We start from the raw sequence: 12,169 nt of genomic DNA on the forward strand, positions 1-12,169 counted from the left end.
AAGTGAAACAAACTGTAGCAGATGTGATCAGCAGCATCGCCGAATGTATTTTGCAGTGCACATATGTAAATGCATTGTGGGTTTCTTCAACTTCCATAAATGTTCCCTTGATGATGATTAATTTGAGGGGGCACCATGTGACTCCTTCCGTGCCTTGGACGACTCACGTCGGGCGATTTGGAATTAATCGCCTTATTGTTGTTTTGTTCCGCTGTTACTTGCTGACGACCGAGGAACTCAACATTCTCTGCATTGCTGGTATGAGAGCTTTTGGTGAGTGCTGATGCGTGCGCTTGAAATAATGCTCCCACCTGACGAGCGCTCGTTCCGTCGAAGCACGTGCTCCTTCCAGACACAAATGGTGGACTTCCTCGCCCGAATCACTATATCGTGATTTTCGACAGCGAGGCATTTGGGGCGCCCAGCTTCACACATACATCCGTGGTATTCACGTGGTTCCGTGCATTCAGCCATTTTGTTGGTCGCTTCGGCTCGCTTGACAAGCAGGCGGGGTCAAGAGTATACGATGAAAGACACCTGTCAGCGCGCACTTAGAACAGGGAAAAACAGTTGCTGGGCAATGCGCCGAGAAAGTGTGGGAGAGGAGGAGAGGAGAGAGCGCGGGAACTTCAGAAAGCCGAGCTCTGATTGGAAAGATTAGTGGGTAGGCCTAAACCAGCTGCCTTTGTCTCCACTGGTCTCGTTGAACGCGTTCGAATGCGAGAGCCAAACTCCGGACGCCTGCATTCCGAGTTCTAACGCGTTCGACTAGTACTATCGGGGAAAAATGAAATGCGAACAGAGGAGCGCGTGGCTCGCGGTACAGGCTGCGCCGCCTGGAAGTGAACCTAGGGGCGAGGGTGCGTGGCCTACTTCGATGTGTTCACGCTGCTCGATTTTCGTTCCCCCAGCTTCGGCAGTGCGCCTCTCAGTGCGCTGAAAGCTGTCACCGCTATCTTTGCCTGCTCGGCGAGTGCGGCGAGCTTCTTTGCACCGCACGCGCTGAGCCAGCAAAGATAGCGGTGATAGCTTTCAGCGCACTAAGAGGCGCACTGCTGAAGCTTTGGGAGCGCAGAGGGAGGGGCGTGAACACGTAGGAGTAGGCCACGCACCCTCGCTCCTAGGCTCACTTCCAGGCGGCGCAGCACGTACCGCGAGCCACGCGCTCCTCTGTTCGCATTTCATTTTTCCCCGATAGTACAGTGGAGATAAAGGCAGCTACTAGGTTTAGTCTACCCTCTAATCTTTCCAATCAAAGCTCGGCGTTCTGACCCCCCTCCCCTCCTTTCCCACACTTTCTCGGCGCATCGTGTCGGATACGTGAAACGTTCTTGTCTCGCAATAACGATACTGCCTGTGTCCAGAGATTACGAGGAATGGCGGTCTGCGGCCGGTCACGTGTCAATTTTCCCGCTAAATTAAGCGGGTAAACAGAATTTATGTGGCTCACGTGACGTCAATTTTTCCGCTAAATCCAGCGGGGAAACTGAATTTGAGTATAGGTCACGTTCCATCATGTCGCTTGATGTAAATCTTTCTGCTAAATTTAGCGGGAAGAATGAATTGGCGTTGAGGTCACGTGAAGTCAATTTTCCCTCTGAATCTAGCGGGGAAACTTGTGTTGTGCATAAGTCACGTGACACGAAGTCGTGTGACGTAATTTTTTTTCGCTAAATTTATCGGGGAAACTGAATTGGCGTTGAGGTCATGTGACGTCAATTCTCCCGCTAAATCTAGCGGGGAAACTGAAGTCGTGTGAGTGAGGTCAAAGGCCACGGCTTCACGGAGCGCGGCTTCACGAATGCTGCTTCACGAAATTCGGAGCAACGAGCCAAAGAACGTTTCACGTTAAAACAAAGTGGGGCGGCAAGACGAAGCCTGTGCTGTATAGCGTGCTTGACTGAAATTGCGGACAGTTCAGTTTCGTTGCTCGGAGTCGTGCGAGTCGATGTCCATCTTGATGCGCTCTTGTTGCTCCTCTTTCGGCTCTCCCCCGGAGTGACCGGGGCAGTCGGACAACGACGCGGACGCTTGGTTGGCGACGATGTGGCGCACCCTTGACCCTGCTCGTCGGCGCTATCGTGCGCGGGATCTCCGCTGCCAGCTCAGAAAAGGGGGGGCTCGTGCACGTGACCCGCATCTGAAGCACAAGTCTGGGCGCGTGCTCCAGAGCTTGCGAAACGGGCCGAATCATGCGCTCGACGCTTCCAGCGTGTAGTGCCGCCACGTAGTGTCGCCTCGTCGCTGCTTTTCCGGAGCACGCGTCTTCCTTGCCCCAATCCTTGTGACTTTTTTTTTTTTTTTTTTCTCGCCGGCGTTTATGTTGGCAGAGATCATTGAATTTGTGCGCGCGAGTCGGCGCATACGAATATCGACGGCTGCATCGGTAGAAAGAATATGGCTTCGCTTCAAAGGGGAGCGCGTGTCTTGGTAGATCTCGGACGCCAGACAAAGGAAACAGTGGACGTACATGTACAGCTTTGTCGGCATTGTCTCTGAAAGTTGTCCTCAAATTAATTGTGTGTTTGTCCAGACGGCGGGAGGTGCCCTAGTCTGGTCCCTCCGCTGTAGATGAGACCACTGCTAGTCTGGGATCTTTTTAAGCACCATGCAGTAGTGCTTACATGTCCGCACGCCGGTACGATGCTCATCCAGATCGACACGGACAGGCGTGGGTAGTCAACCCGGGATTCCTCCATAGGTTCTGCGGCGTGAGGCTTCGCTTCACGTGCTCCGAGCTGCGCTGTCCGCGCTAACACACTCGGACACCGATCATTCGGACACTCGCAGCGATGTTTGCTAAATGCCCAAACATAATGCGAAAATTATGTTAGCTTCCGGTGCTCCAAGTATTTCCGAAAGGGAAGTTTGAAGTTTCAGTAACTCTCACTAAAAACCCGAAACAGTTTTTCTTTTTTTTTTTGTGTCTGTATGCAAATTTTGTTTTTTGTGTCCCTTTTCTAGAAGTGACGCAAAATCTTCGGGTGAGTCGGATAGTTCGCTCAGGAACTGAACGATTACAAATTGCTTCGGTAATGGAAGTGCTTATTTAGCTCGCGCATTGTACTCGTCGGGATGCCCAGCATTGACTGTATGAGGACATTGAATGAGGGGGCGCAGTTCCTCTGCCTCAATCATTGAGGTGAATAGTAGTTTCCACCATCAACCCACACGCGGGAAATCACAGTCCGAGAATGCGCGCAAAACGCTCCCAATCAATAAAAAAAAAATATTTTTTTTTGAGTGCGGAGCGCATGATTATATTGCAGTGATTACTCCCACGCGGATACTCTTCCGCGTTTTGTCCGTATTTTTGTTTATTGGCTGGGAGTTCAAAATAAAGGGACCTTTTGTCCGTATTGCTTTCCGCAGAGCTCGATGCTTACCCAACACAAGGACCGTGAACGAGATTAACCTTTACGCCATCATTTTCGATCGAGCGCGGAGCAGAAATTGGATTCGAGTGCTACGTTAGCTTTTATTCGGCCTGGACTCGTGCTCAGTTGGTGCTTCACTGGTTGAGCACGAGCGCATACCAGCCAAAGGCTGACGTAGTGTTCGCCTATGTCAGCTGAGCGCTGCTTCAGAAACATGAACAAATAATTCACACTGTTGTCCTCATGGGTTCAGATCTCGGCTTTTGCCGCTGAGGGCGCGATGGTTGAATTTCCTCCCCAATACTTTCAGAAACGTTTAATTGCAACCGACATCTTAGCGTAGATTTTCTTAAAAATTAAATGTCAACTTTTGGATGGAGATCTGCGTCTGAACGCCGCGCTGCGAGGATGTTTCGCTTTAGGATGAGCGCGTGCTTGGTGGGGGATACACCGGGAGCTCCCCTTTTTGCGTCACACCTATGGAGATATACACACGAGATCACGAACGTGTTGTGTCCAGCTCCGGTCACGCGTCCGGTCGGCTGTCTGAAGGTTACGTAAAGTGTTTTTGGTAGCGTAACATCTGACTTGAGAAATCCGCGGCTGACCTATACGATGACTACTACGCACGCAGAGGTGCCACGGTGATCAGATGCTCGCTCTTCCTGCTTTCTTGTGGGAAGTGTGACCTATTGGTTGCAGGACATGTTGCACTAATGCTTGAAATACGTCCTTGTGTCGCTTTTTTTTTATATGTATATATATTTTTATGTATAATGTTAGAAAGGAATTAGCAAGGGTTCGCACCAACAGCCCTTCTTTTTTTTTTTTTTTCTTTTTTGTTTTGTGGGTCTGTGCTCAGCCGACACTACACTGTTTATAAATTACGACTCGCTGTTCAACGGTGGCCAAGAACGACACGCCATGATGACGTGGAAATAATGCGTGATAAATATTGATAAACGCTAGTCGACTATTTGCCTCGACTTCCTGCTAATAGACCCTTCCCGAAATTCAGTGACATCTGGTGTCTATAATCGCAGTTTAACATTCGCCGTACTATTGGCGGCAATGAAAATGGAGTCTGCCGTATTTTATCGGGCACCGTCACTTTGGCACGTCAACGGAAAACGACAGTGTGCACTTCACAGTACGTTTCCTTCTCAATCTCTTTCAGTGATGACAGAAACAAAGATGCAACCAGTCAGAACGATGCGTCAACCCATGTACACGGCTTGATAAATTTCTACGAATCAAGGGGCTTTGGAGCACCCTGATGCTACCAACAGATTGGCTGGGCCCGAGCTAGAAATGAGCGCTTACGCAAATCTGGCTTTCAATCCCTGCTTCGCGTCGTGCTAACGTCACGAATCTATAAGCCTCGAATTATCTGCTAAGGAGCATCTTCAACTTCTTCGTTCATCAGTAAACAAAAGGCCGCCATTAGTACGGCACATATGCCATTTTTCCGACGATGATGGTGACCAAAGTGGCCAGAGTGAATTTCGGAAAGGGTCTATTGCGATCTCACTGAAGATACATTCGCGAAAACATTTGACACATCCTTAGATAATTAAAGTTAATGCTCGTGTTCCATTCGTGAAAATGTAATTTTGTATCTCGCTTTCTCGTACAATATCTACATTCCTTTTTTTCCTAATGTTTTGATACAGCATTTTGTGGAGTTATCTGGCACCTTTGCACAGCATACGGTGTGCACATGCACACTGACTTTCACCTCTAGATTGAGACTGCGGGGGAGCTACGTGCCCGCCGGACCAATCAGCCGCCTCCTTATCACCTGACCCGCGCGGTTCTCCGGGCGTAAGTTTGGCCCGGAGTGTGATGTGGCGAAACAGGCGTATAACTGTTCCAACGAGGACGTTGCTTTCACCGCAGTCTCAGCTTAGGGGTAAACCATGTGTAGACTTCGTTTATACCAGGGGTCTCAAACACGCGGCCCGCAGGCAACCGGCGACGAGTCCCGCGGCGCCCACGTCTCGTGCGCTAGACATGACCTGCGCCATAGCGACCTCGTCTCTTAGACTCATTTTCGCTCGAAAAGTAGCTCTGCTCTTTTAACGTATTGACATAGTTTATACTTATCGGTGTTCAATTGCCCCTTGTTTTGCTTTATTTCTTGCTTTACAGCTTTTTGTAGTGCATGCGCGATCTCTCGATCAGCAGGAGCAAGTGCCAAAGGTAAAGGTACAAACCCAAAAATTCCTCATTTTAATATATTATGAAAGCAGCCATGAAACGATTTTTCTACTTTCGCTAACACTTACTCAAAATCACTCCCTAGCGTCAATAACTGAATAAACTTTCCTTAGCTCCTCTTCCTAGGCAATGGCAGTCGCAAAAAAGAAAGAAAAAAAGTCGAGAAATATGAGCATCGTTTGTTCCCTCGACTCGGAGCACGGTGACTCGGAGCGGAGTCATGCGGTTTAGAGAAGCTCGTTTTAGCGAACGCCGTTTTACCGACCCCAGTTTATCGAATTCCTTTATAGAGAAACCCAGTTTAGAGAAAATGGCGATGAACCTCCTTTTAGCGAATTCGGCCGCCGCGAAGCGGCGTGTGCGGATACGTCAGGTGAGTTAACATTTTTGTAATGAGCCGCCGCAGACTGCCGCCGCGAAGCGGCGGGAGCGCAGCGGGGGGTTGGGTTAACACGCGCACCAGTGATACACGCGCGAAGTAGAAAACCCTTTTTTAAATAGCGTCCCCTTTTCGATAAACGGCATTTCTCTAAACTAAGGCTCTGCTTTCTCTAAACTGTGCTTCGATAAAACGTGCCCGTTCTCTAAAACGTGCTTCGACAAATGGCATTCTATCGACCGTAGTAAACCTGACTCGAAGCCAGAACAAGCGGCCACGTGGCCTGGTGCCTATCCTATGCCGCCAACGTTAATCATATCCACGTGCTGGGGTCAGCAAAGTAGAAAACGCGTGCTGATCTGCGGACATTGTTAGAGTTCGTCTATTCTCATCACCGCAGTGGTTGGACACGAGCCACTACCCGAGTGTCCGTTGATGCATTGATTGTTACGAGCTGAAGTCGAGTGCTCACGCAGTTCTCCTGTCCAATCCATGAGCCGCGCTAGACTGTCGTCAGACGGGTGGTTTCGATCCCACAATTACGTCATCAAGCTTTGCGGAGGCAAGACTGAATTAAATAGTCCTCTTTTATCATCGCAATGTCACCGCGACAAAGAAGCTTCTGAATCAGTGGCGGTCTGTGCGAGTATACTTGGGCCAGATTAGGAGCAGTACGCCTTTGCAAAGTCATGAACATTCCAACCCGATATTGTTTCATTGCCCTTTTAAAAGACAAGTACTTGTTCGAGTGTTGTAATACAAATCGCCAGGAAAGCAAGAACTGTCGAATTAACTGTTTGTGTTTTTTGTTTTTTTAAAAAGACATGTTGTGCTTGGTTAATTCCTGAGTGAATTGAGCAACGGGAACCGCAGTGTATACTTGCTCTGTTCTATTAACACCACCCCGCCAGCACGTTGGCGGGGTGGTGTCATTTTGATTATTTCTGTCACGCCAGGTCATGGCCCAAAGTGTCCATATAAACAAATCAAATGTAAAGATGTCACTGGCAAAACTAAGTTCACAAAAAGCATAAAGCGCGAGGTCTTACGTTGGCCCTCGACCTTTCCGGCGTAGGATATCTGGCCCGTGCACTCAAGTGAGTTTGAGACCACTGGTTTATACAGTGGATGTTGCACTCGTTAGTGGTGGTGTAATGGATGTAATGCCTCAAGAAAGTAAAACGCATGTGCACTCTCTCTTATTTGTTTTAGATAATATTTGTGGATGAATTGAGACGCATGTGCTGGCCGCACCATATGTGTTACATATGAGATGGAGTTTGAAAACGGGCATGAAAGATTCGGGCACATTTAAAACGAAGACGACTGCGTGTTATTTCCCGCTACTCCATTTGTTGTGTTTTCGGGCTCCGCTGCTTGCTTTTCTACGCAAGTTTTGCACCGACTTTGTGAGAAGTTGCTACCACGCAGGATAACTGCCCATTAACGCCGCTCTTCTCTCCGTAAAATCCTGTCTGGAGGTTAAACGCCAGAAACTTTGGGCATTTTATGAACGCCGAAGGAGTCTCGGTGCGATTGTTTATGTACAAGTCGTGAGCGATGCAGTCCCGCCGCAGACTATCGCGGGTGTGCCGTCACCAGTCTTCCCGAGGTTTGCAACCTTACGTACGAGTCGAAAACAACGAGCACTCCGGTAAACAACACGTCCTTGCCAGTAGACAGGCGTATCTCCGCCAGCGCGTATATCTCTACGGGTTTCACGGTCCGAGGTAGCGTCATTGAGCGTCGTGCTCTTCTCTTCGTGACACCGAGTCGGGTGCCGCCCCTGCCGAGAAGGGCGAACACTTTCCCCGAAATCGCTCTGGGTGAAGGTGAAGCCCTCGCAGGCTCTTTAGGAAAACGGGGTCGCCGCTTTTGATTTCCGCACGGTCATGCTCGCGCGCACGTGCCTTATACGCTTACAGATCTACATGCGACCAAGGACGGACGTAAACTTGTTTGTCATCTTGTTGTTTTTGCCCCTTAACCATATTTACGCATTCAAAGAAGTTTTCTTTTTTTTTTTTTGTGTGTGTGTTTCCGAAAACAAATTGATGCGAGCTCGTGCTATAAAATATACGATGATAACAAAAACGTAAACAAAAGCCAGCCCTTGGCGGCGTTTGACTCTCCTCCGTTTCACCTTAGGATAGACCGCAGTAGGCGCTATGAGTCATCCTATCCAATCCGACGCTTTGAATGCATCGCGTGACAAGGCGCCCGGCTGGCGTCGCTACGCTTTTCCCGAAGTCCACCACGGGACGCTCACTCGGCCTTGCATTGGCTCCGATCGCTCGTAGTGACTGCTGCGGTCCAAGTGAAGCTGAGTTCAGTAGCCGACCCTGGAGCACGTCCCGCGGACGACGCGTCTGCCACGAGACCATGACGTCCTGTTGGCACCGAACTCTGTGTCGCTGCGCGGCGACGTGACGCAAGGGTTTATTGTTGCCCGCGCGTTTGCAGAAAGTGGGAGCGCTCTCTTCTCACCCGTCGCGGATGGTGGCGTGCTCTTCTTCACCAGGCTTCGATCCTCGAAAGGAATAGCTCCCAAGTTGTCGTGGTTTTTGTTGCATCAGGTTCCGTTTAGTGTTTGGGACGTCTGCGCGGGTTGAGTGATGAACTTGTGCACGATCTACTACTGTGCGTGATTCTGGTGCTTTCAACGGTTCCGGCTGCTGTTATCTGCGCCGCTGGTCGTCAGACGCCGTGGACTCGTAACTATAATACCGACCGCCACGGAATCCTGGTAAGCTTCCAAGTCGACTTCGGCGCACGGCGGGGCAGTATGGTTGCGGGGGTGCCAGCCAGGGTGCGTGACTTGATGGCGGGGGATCGACGAAAACGGAGGCCTGTTCTCAGAGACGTGACCCAGCGAACCCGTTCTAGAAGCCGTCGTTTTCTTTCTTCGTTTTCGATTTTGTTTCTCTGCGGGGGCTCTGGAGAGTACGAGGAGGCGGATGGCGATGCGATGGGAAAGAGTAGGAGAATAAGAACAAAATGAAATGAGCTTTTGCCGGAACGGAGAAACGAGTCTTCCTAGAAGCGTCTGTATCTCTCGGGATGCGTGACGATGTTTTAGATGGATTGCTTGCCTACTTCAAGGTCAGGGTACTGTCAGAAAACGTTCTTTGCTCTATTTCTTATCTGTGAGAGGGGAAGCAGAAGAGCCGTCCCCTCAACCTCCGCAAGAATCGTTGAGCTTTTCTGCCACCGAGTCTTTCTTTTGACTTGTGGGATAAGCGATGAATGTTAATGATGTGACCTGCGTTGAGGGCCTAGTAACACGCCTCGACGTCTTTGCCGCGTTCAGTTTTTACTTTCGCCGGCTTGATTCAATTAGTTTTCCTGTCTCTAAATCTAAATCGGTACATGGAGAACGCTTCGCCGCTGGAGAGGTAAACTGTATCTATGGCAGTTTTCCTTCTGCACCCGTCATGACTTCTGCTTCTCGGGAAAATGCATTTCTCTGGAATTGCCTACTTACCCTCTACTCACCCGACGCTTGCAGCGAAGCCGGTACAATGAATGGCGTCGGCTGATAATCATTCGTTCAAAGTGTCTCAATTCGTTGAAGGCTTTTTTCCATAGGATTCTTTCTAAGAAATCAAGACTTGATTTTTTACCTCTATTTTCACATTTGCATTTTGATATGTGTCGACGTGTTTGAGCACAGTTTGGGTAGCGATGGTTGGAACTGAGGCTCATATTTGCTGATATGTTCGTGATGCTAAGATCTTTTTTTTTTTTTTTTTTTTCCGGGGCTTGTTGAGTAATTAGGCGGCGTTTGCTGTGGCTTGCTGGCTAGGTTATCGCGGTTGGCGTCTTTTACAGATCAGCGGAATTGCATGCGAATGTTAGTTTTCTGCTTGTCTACATGCCGCGGCCTGGACTTTAGAGTGGGAAAAGCATCGTTAGCGCGTAGGACGCTAAACAGTATCTCACCTCTACTGCTGTGCACCGACGAGGTAAGAACTTTTAACCTATTAGTCGTGGACCTTTGAGCGAATATTTTATCGGTCTAGTGTGGAGGCTGAGAGGAGGGTTAAAGTACTGCGAAACTTCGAATAGTCTTAAATATGCACAAACCCTTTGTAATAATACCATTTAACTTTCTTCCTCTTTTTTTTCTATTTTAGTGAAGATGGGGAAAATACGCGGGCGAACTGGTGAATGCCTTTCATAGTAAACCCGTGACAAAGAAAAAAAAAAAAAAAAAAATGACAGAACAACGAAGTCTTGATTTCTCAACTTCGTTATTCCTTTGTCTCGGGTTTACTATTGATGTAATTTTTCTTGTCTGTTTGTTTACCAGCATCCAAACCACTTTCGCTAGTTGAAACTGTAGATGAGAGGACAGAAAGAAATGTGTACGAGTCTTGTTTTTGTTAACGTCAAGTTAGCAGTGGTAGTTGCGACGTACTTTTTAAGTAATTGAAAAGCGTGAGCTATGTGTTATTTGCATTGTGTTTTGTACTCTTGACGCTAGGTGGTCATGGTTGTTCCTTATTTTGATTTAGCATCGAAAAAAAAAATTCGCGGTTGTGTATTTTGATAACATGGCGTCCCGGAGGGAGCAGAAATATCGACAGGGATTAAATTCTTGGTGTTGAGTTTGACGCCGGCGAAGATGACACCCGTGACTCCCCTATAGAAGAGTTCACTTTTGATCGATTAATCGTATAAGAAAGTGCTTGGCGAGTTGTGCAGTAATCGATTGAGGTATACGCAAATTGAATAACTTCACAGGCTTACTACATGCTAAAAACTGAGGTGCCGCGATAATGTTCAAACCAAGGAACTAGAAATGTTAAAAAAAAAATTCAGAACTGAACTTATTACGTTTAGAAAAGCACCGAAAGTTCGATCGACTATAGTTGTTTTATTTTTTGCTGGCCATTGCCCGCATAGAATGTTTTCTGTCTCAACCGCAGCGTGAAACGACGAGCGGAAGATCCCGCTGTGTGCCTCGGCGGAGGACGTCGACTTTTTAATCGCCGGTGTTTTCCTAACCCAAGTTTTCCTAACCCCCCCCCCCCCCCCCCCCAAAAAAAAAAAAAAAAAAAAAAAAAGGTTTCTACGCCGCCGCTTATTAGGGCACTTGGGGCTTGCAAGGGCGTGCACGCTCGTGACCCCGTTAACAGTTAAGGTCGCGCTGGGCAGGCGACATGCAAAATGGTGAACGAAAGGTCATTTTCGTCGTTCAGCACGCAGCGTAGAATCGGTGTTACACATGAGAGCAAAGCCATGTTTCGACGGTAAAAACCTTCCTCTAGTCAGTGCGTAGGAATGGCATGGCAGAAGCATAAAAATAATTACTGGAAACGATGTTTGTTTCTATGTTGCCTACGAGAACCAAGCAGCAATAGCAGACGGCAGAGTCGAAAGGACCTCCTCTCTTGAGCTTCTCGGCGTTGCCGCTACGCGTTTCCCAGGGCGGATCCAGAGCTCCGGGCGGGCGGGGCGGAAAATTTGTAAAGATACTATTCTCCCATTTTTTCTTGTGTACCGGGGTTCCACCCATGTCAAATTGCCCTCCGACAAGGAGGGAGGGGGGGGGGGGGGGGTCGAGTTTGTTTAGGGAGGGGAGGGGGCCGCCCCCGTCGTCCCCCCCCCCCCTCCTCCCTGGATCCGCCCCTGTTCCCAGGCTGACAGTGCGATTCATCTGTTACTTCACGGCGCGGTGGCGGCGCGTCGGGCGCACTTCCGGTCTGGGGCTGTGGGCGGAAGTCCCCATGTGAGACGTGTATTCCTGCGTTGTTTTTAAAGGAACCTGACAAAAACCTGCCTTCTCGTCAAAACGCCGCGACTGGGGCTGTACCGAAAAAGTCGAGAAAGGTTTTAAGATCAGTTTTCATGTGCTCGGTTCGTCCGAGAACGTTGATATGTGCCGTGAGAATGGAAAACAATACTCCGTCGGACCACGCCTGCTTGAGCGGGAAGCACTTTGGGTTAAATTCACGGATACTTGTGGTCATCAGATTTATTTGTTTTGTTCCAACATGAACGCCGGAAAACCGTCAAGTTGTGCGGACCACCTGTGGACAACGTTCAGTGCGACTTCAAGTTCGAACGGCCGCCTGATCGTTCGAACTGTCGTCTGCTCTTTTAAACGCTTCTGCTGGACGTCTGATCTTTTAGGCGACCCCGGCCCGTAGATTAAATGTTGGCCCGGTACTTGCGATAAGAAGTAAGT

General features: G+C 49.0%; 1 protein-coding gene across 3 annotated transcripts in view; it reads left to right on the forward strand.

Moving 5' to 3' along the window:
* LOC8035458 (zinc transporter ZIP10) overlaps window positions 1-12,169 on the forward strand; it is a 110,830-nt gene that overhangs the window by 58,567 nt on the left and 40,094 nt on the right. Inside the window, exon 1 of one of the 3 annotated variants that reach the window (XM_042288481.1) lies at window positions 8,418-8,722. The exons of the other annotated variants lie outside the window; for them this stretch is intronic. The gene's annotated coding sequence lies outside the window, so the exon portion shown is untranslated. Of the gene's footprint in view, window positions 1-8,417; window positions 8,723-12,169 lie in introns of those variants that run through there. 3 annotated transcript variants of the gene reach the window in all.

Source organism: Ixodes scapularis, unplaced genomic scaffold (genome assembly GCF_016920785.2).
Source record: "Ixodes scapularis isolate PalLabHiFi unplaced genomic scaffold, ASM1692078v2 PGA_scaffold0__279_contigs__length_252992795, whole genome shotgun sequence".
In the NCBI taxonomy this organism is placed as follows: Eukaryota; Metazoa; Arthropoda; class Arachnida; order Ixodida; family Ixodidae; genus Ixodes; species Ixodes scapularis.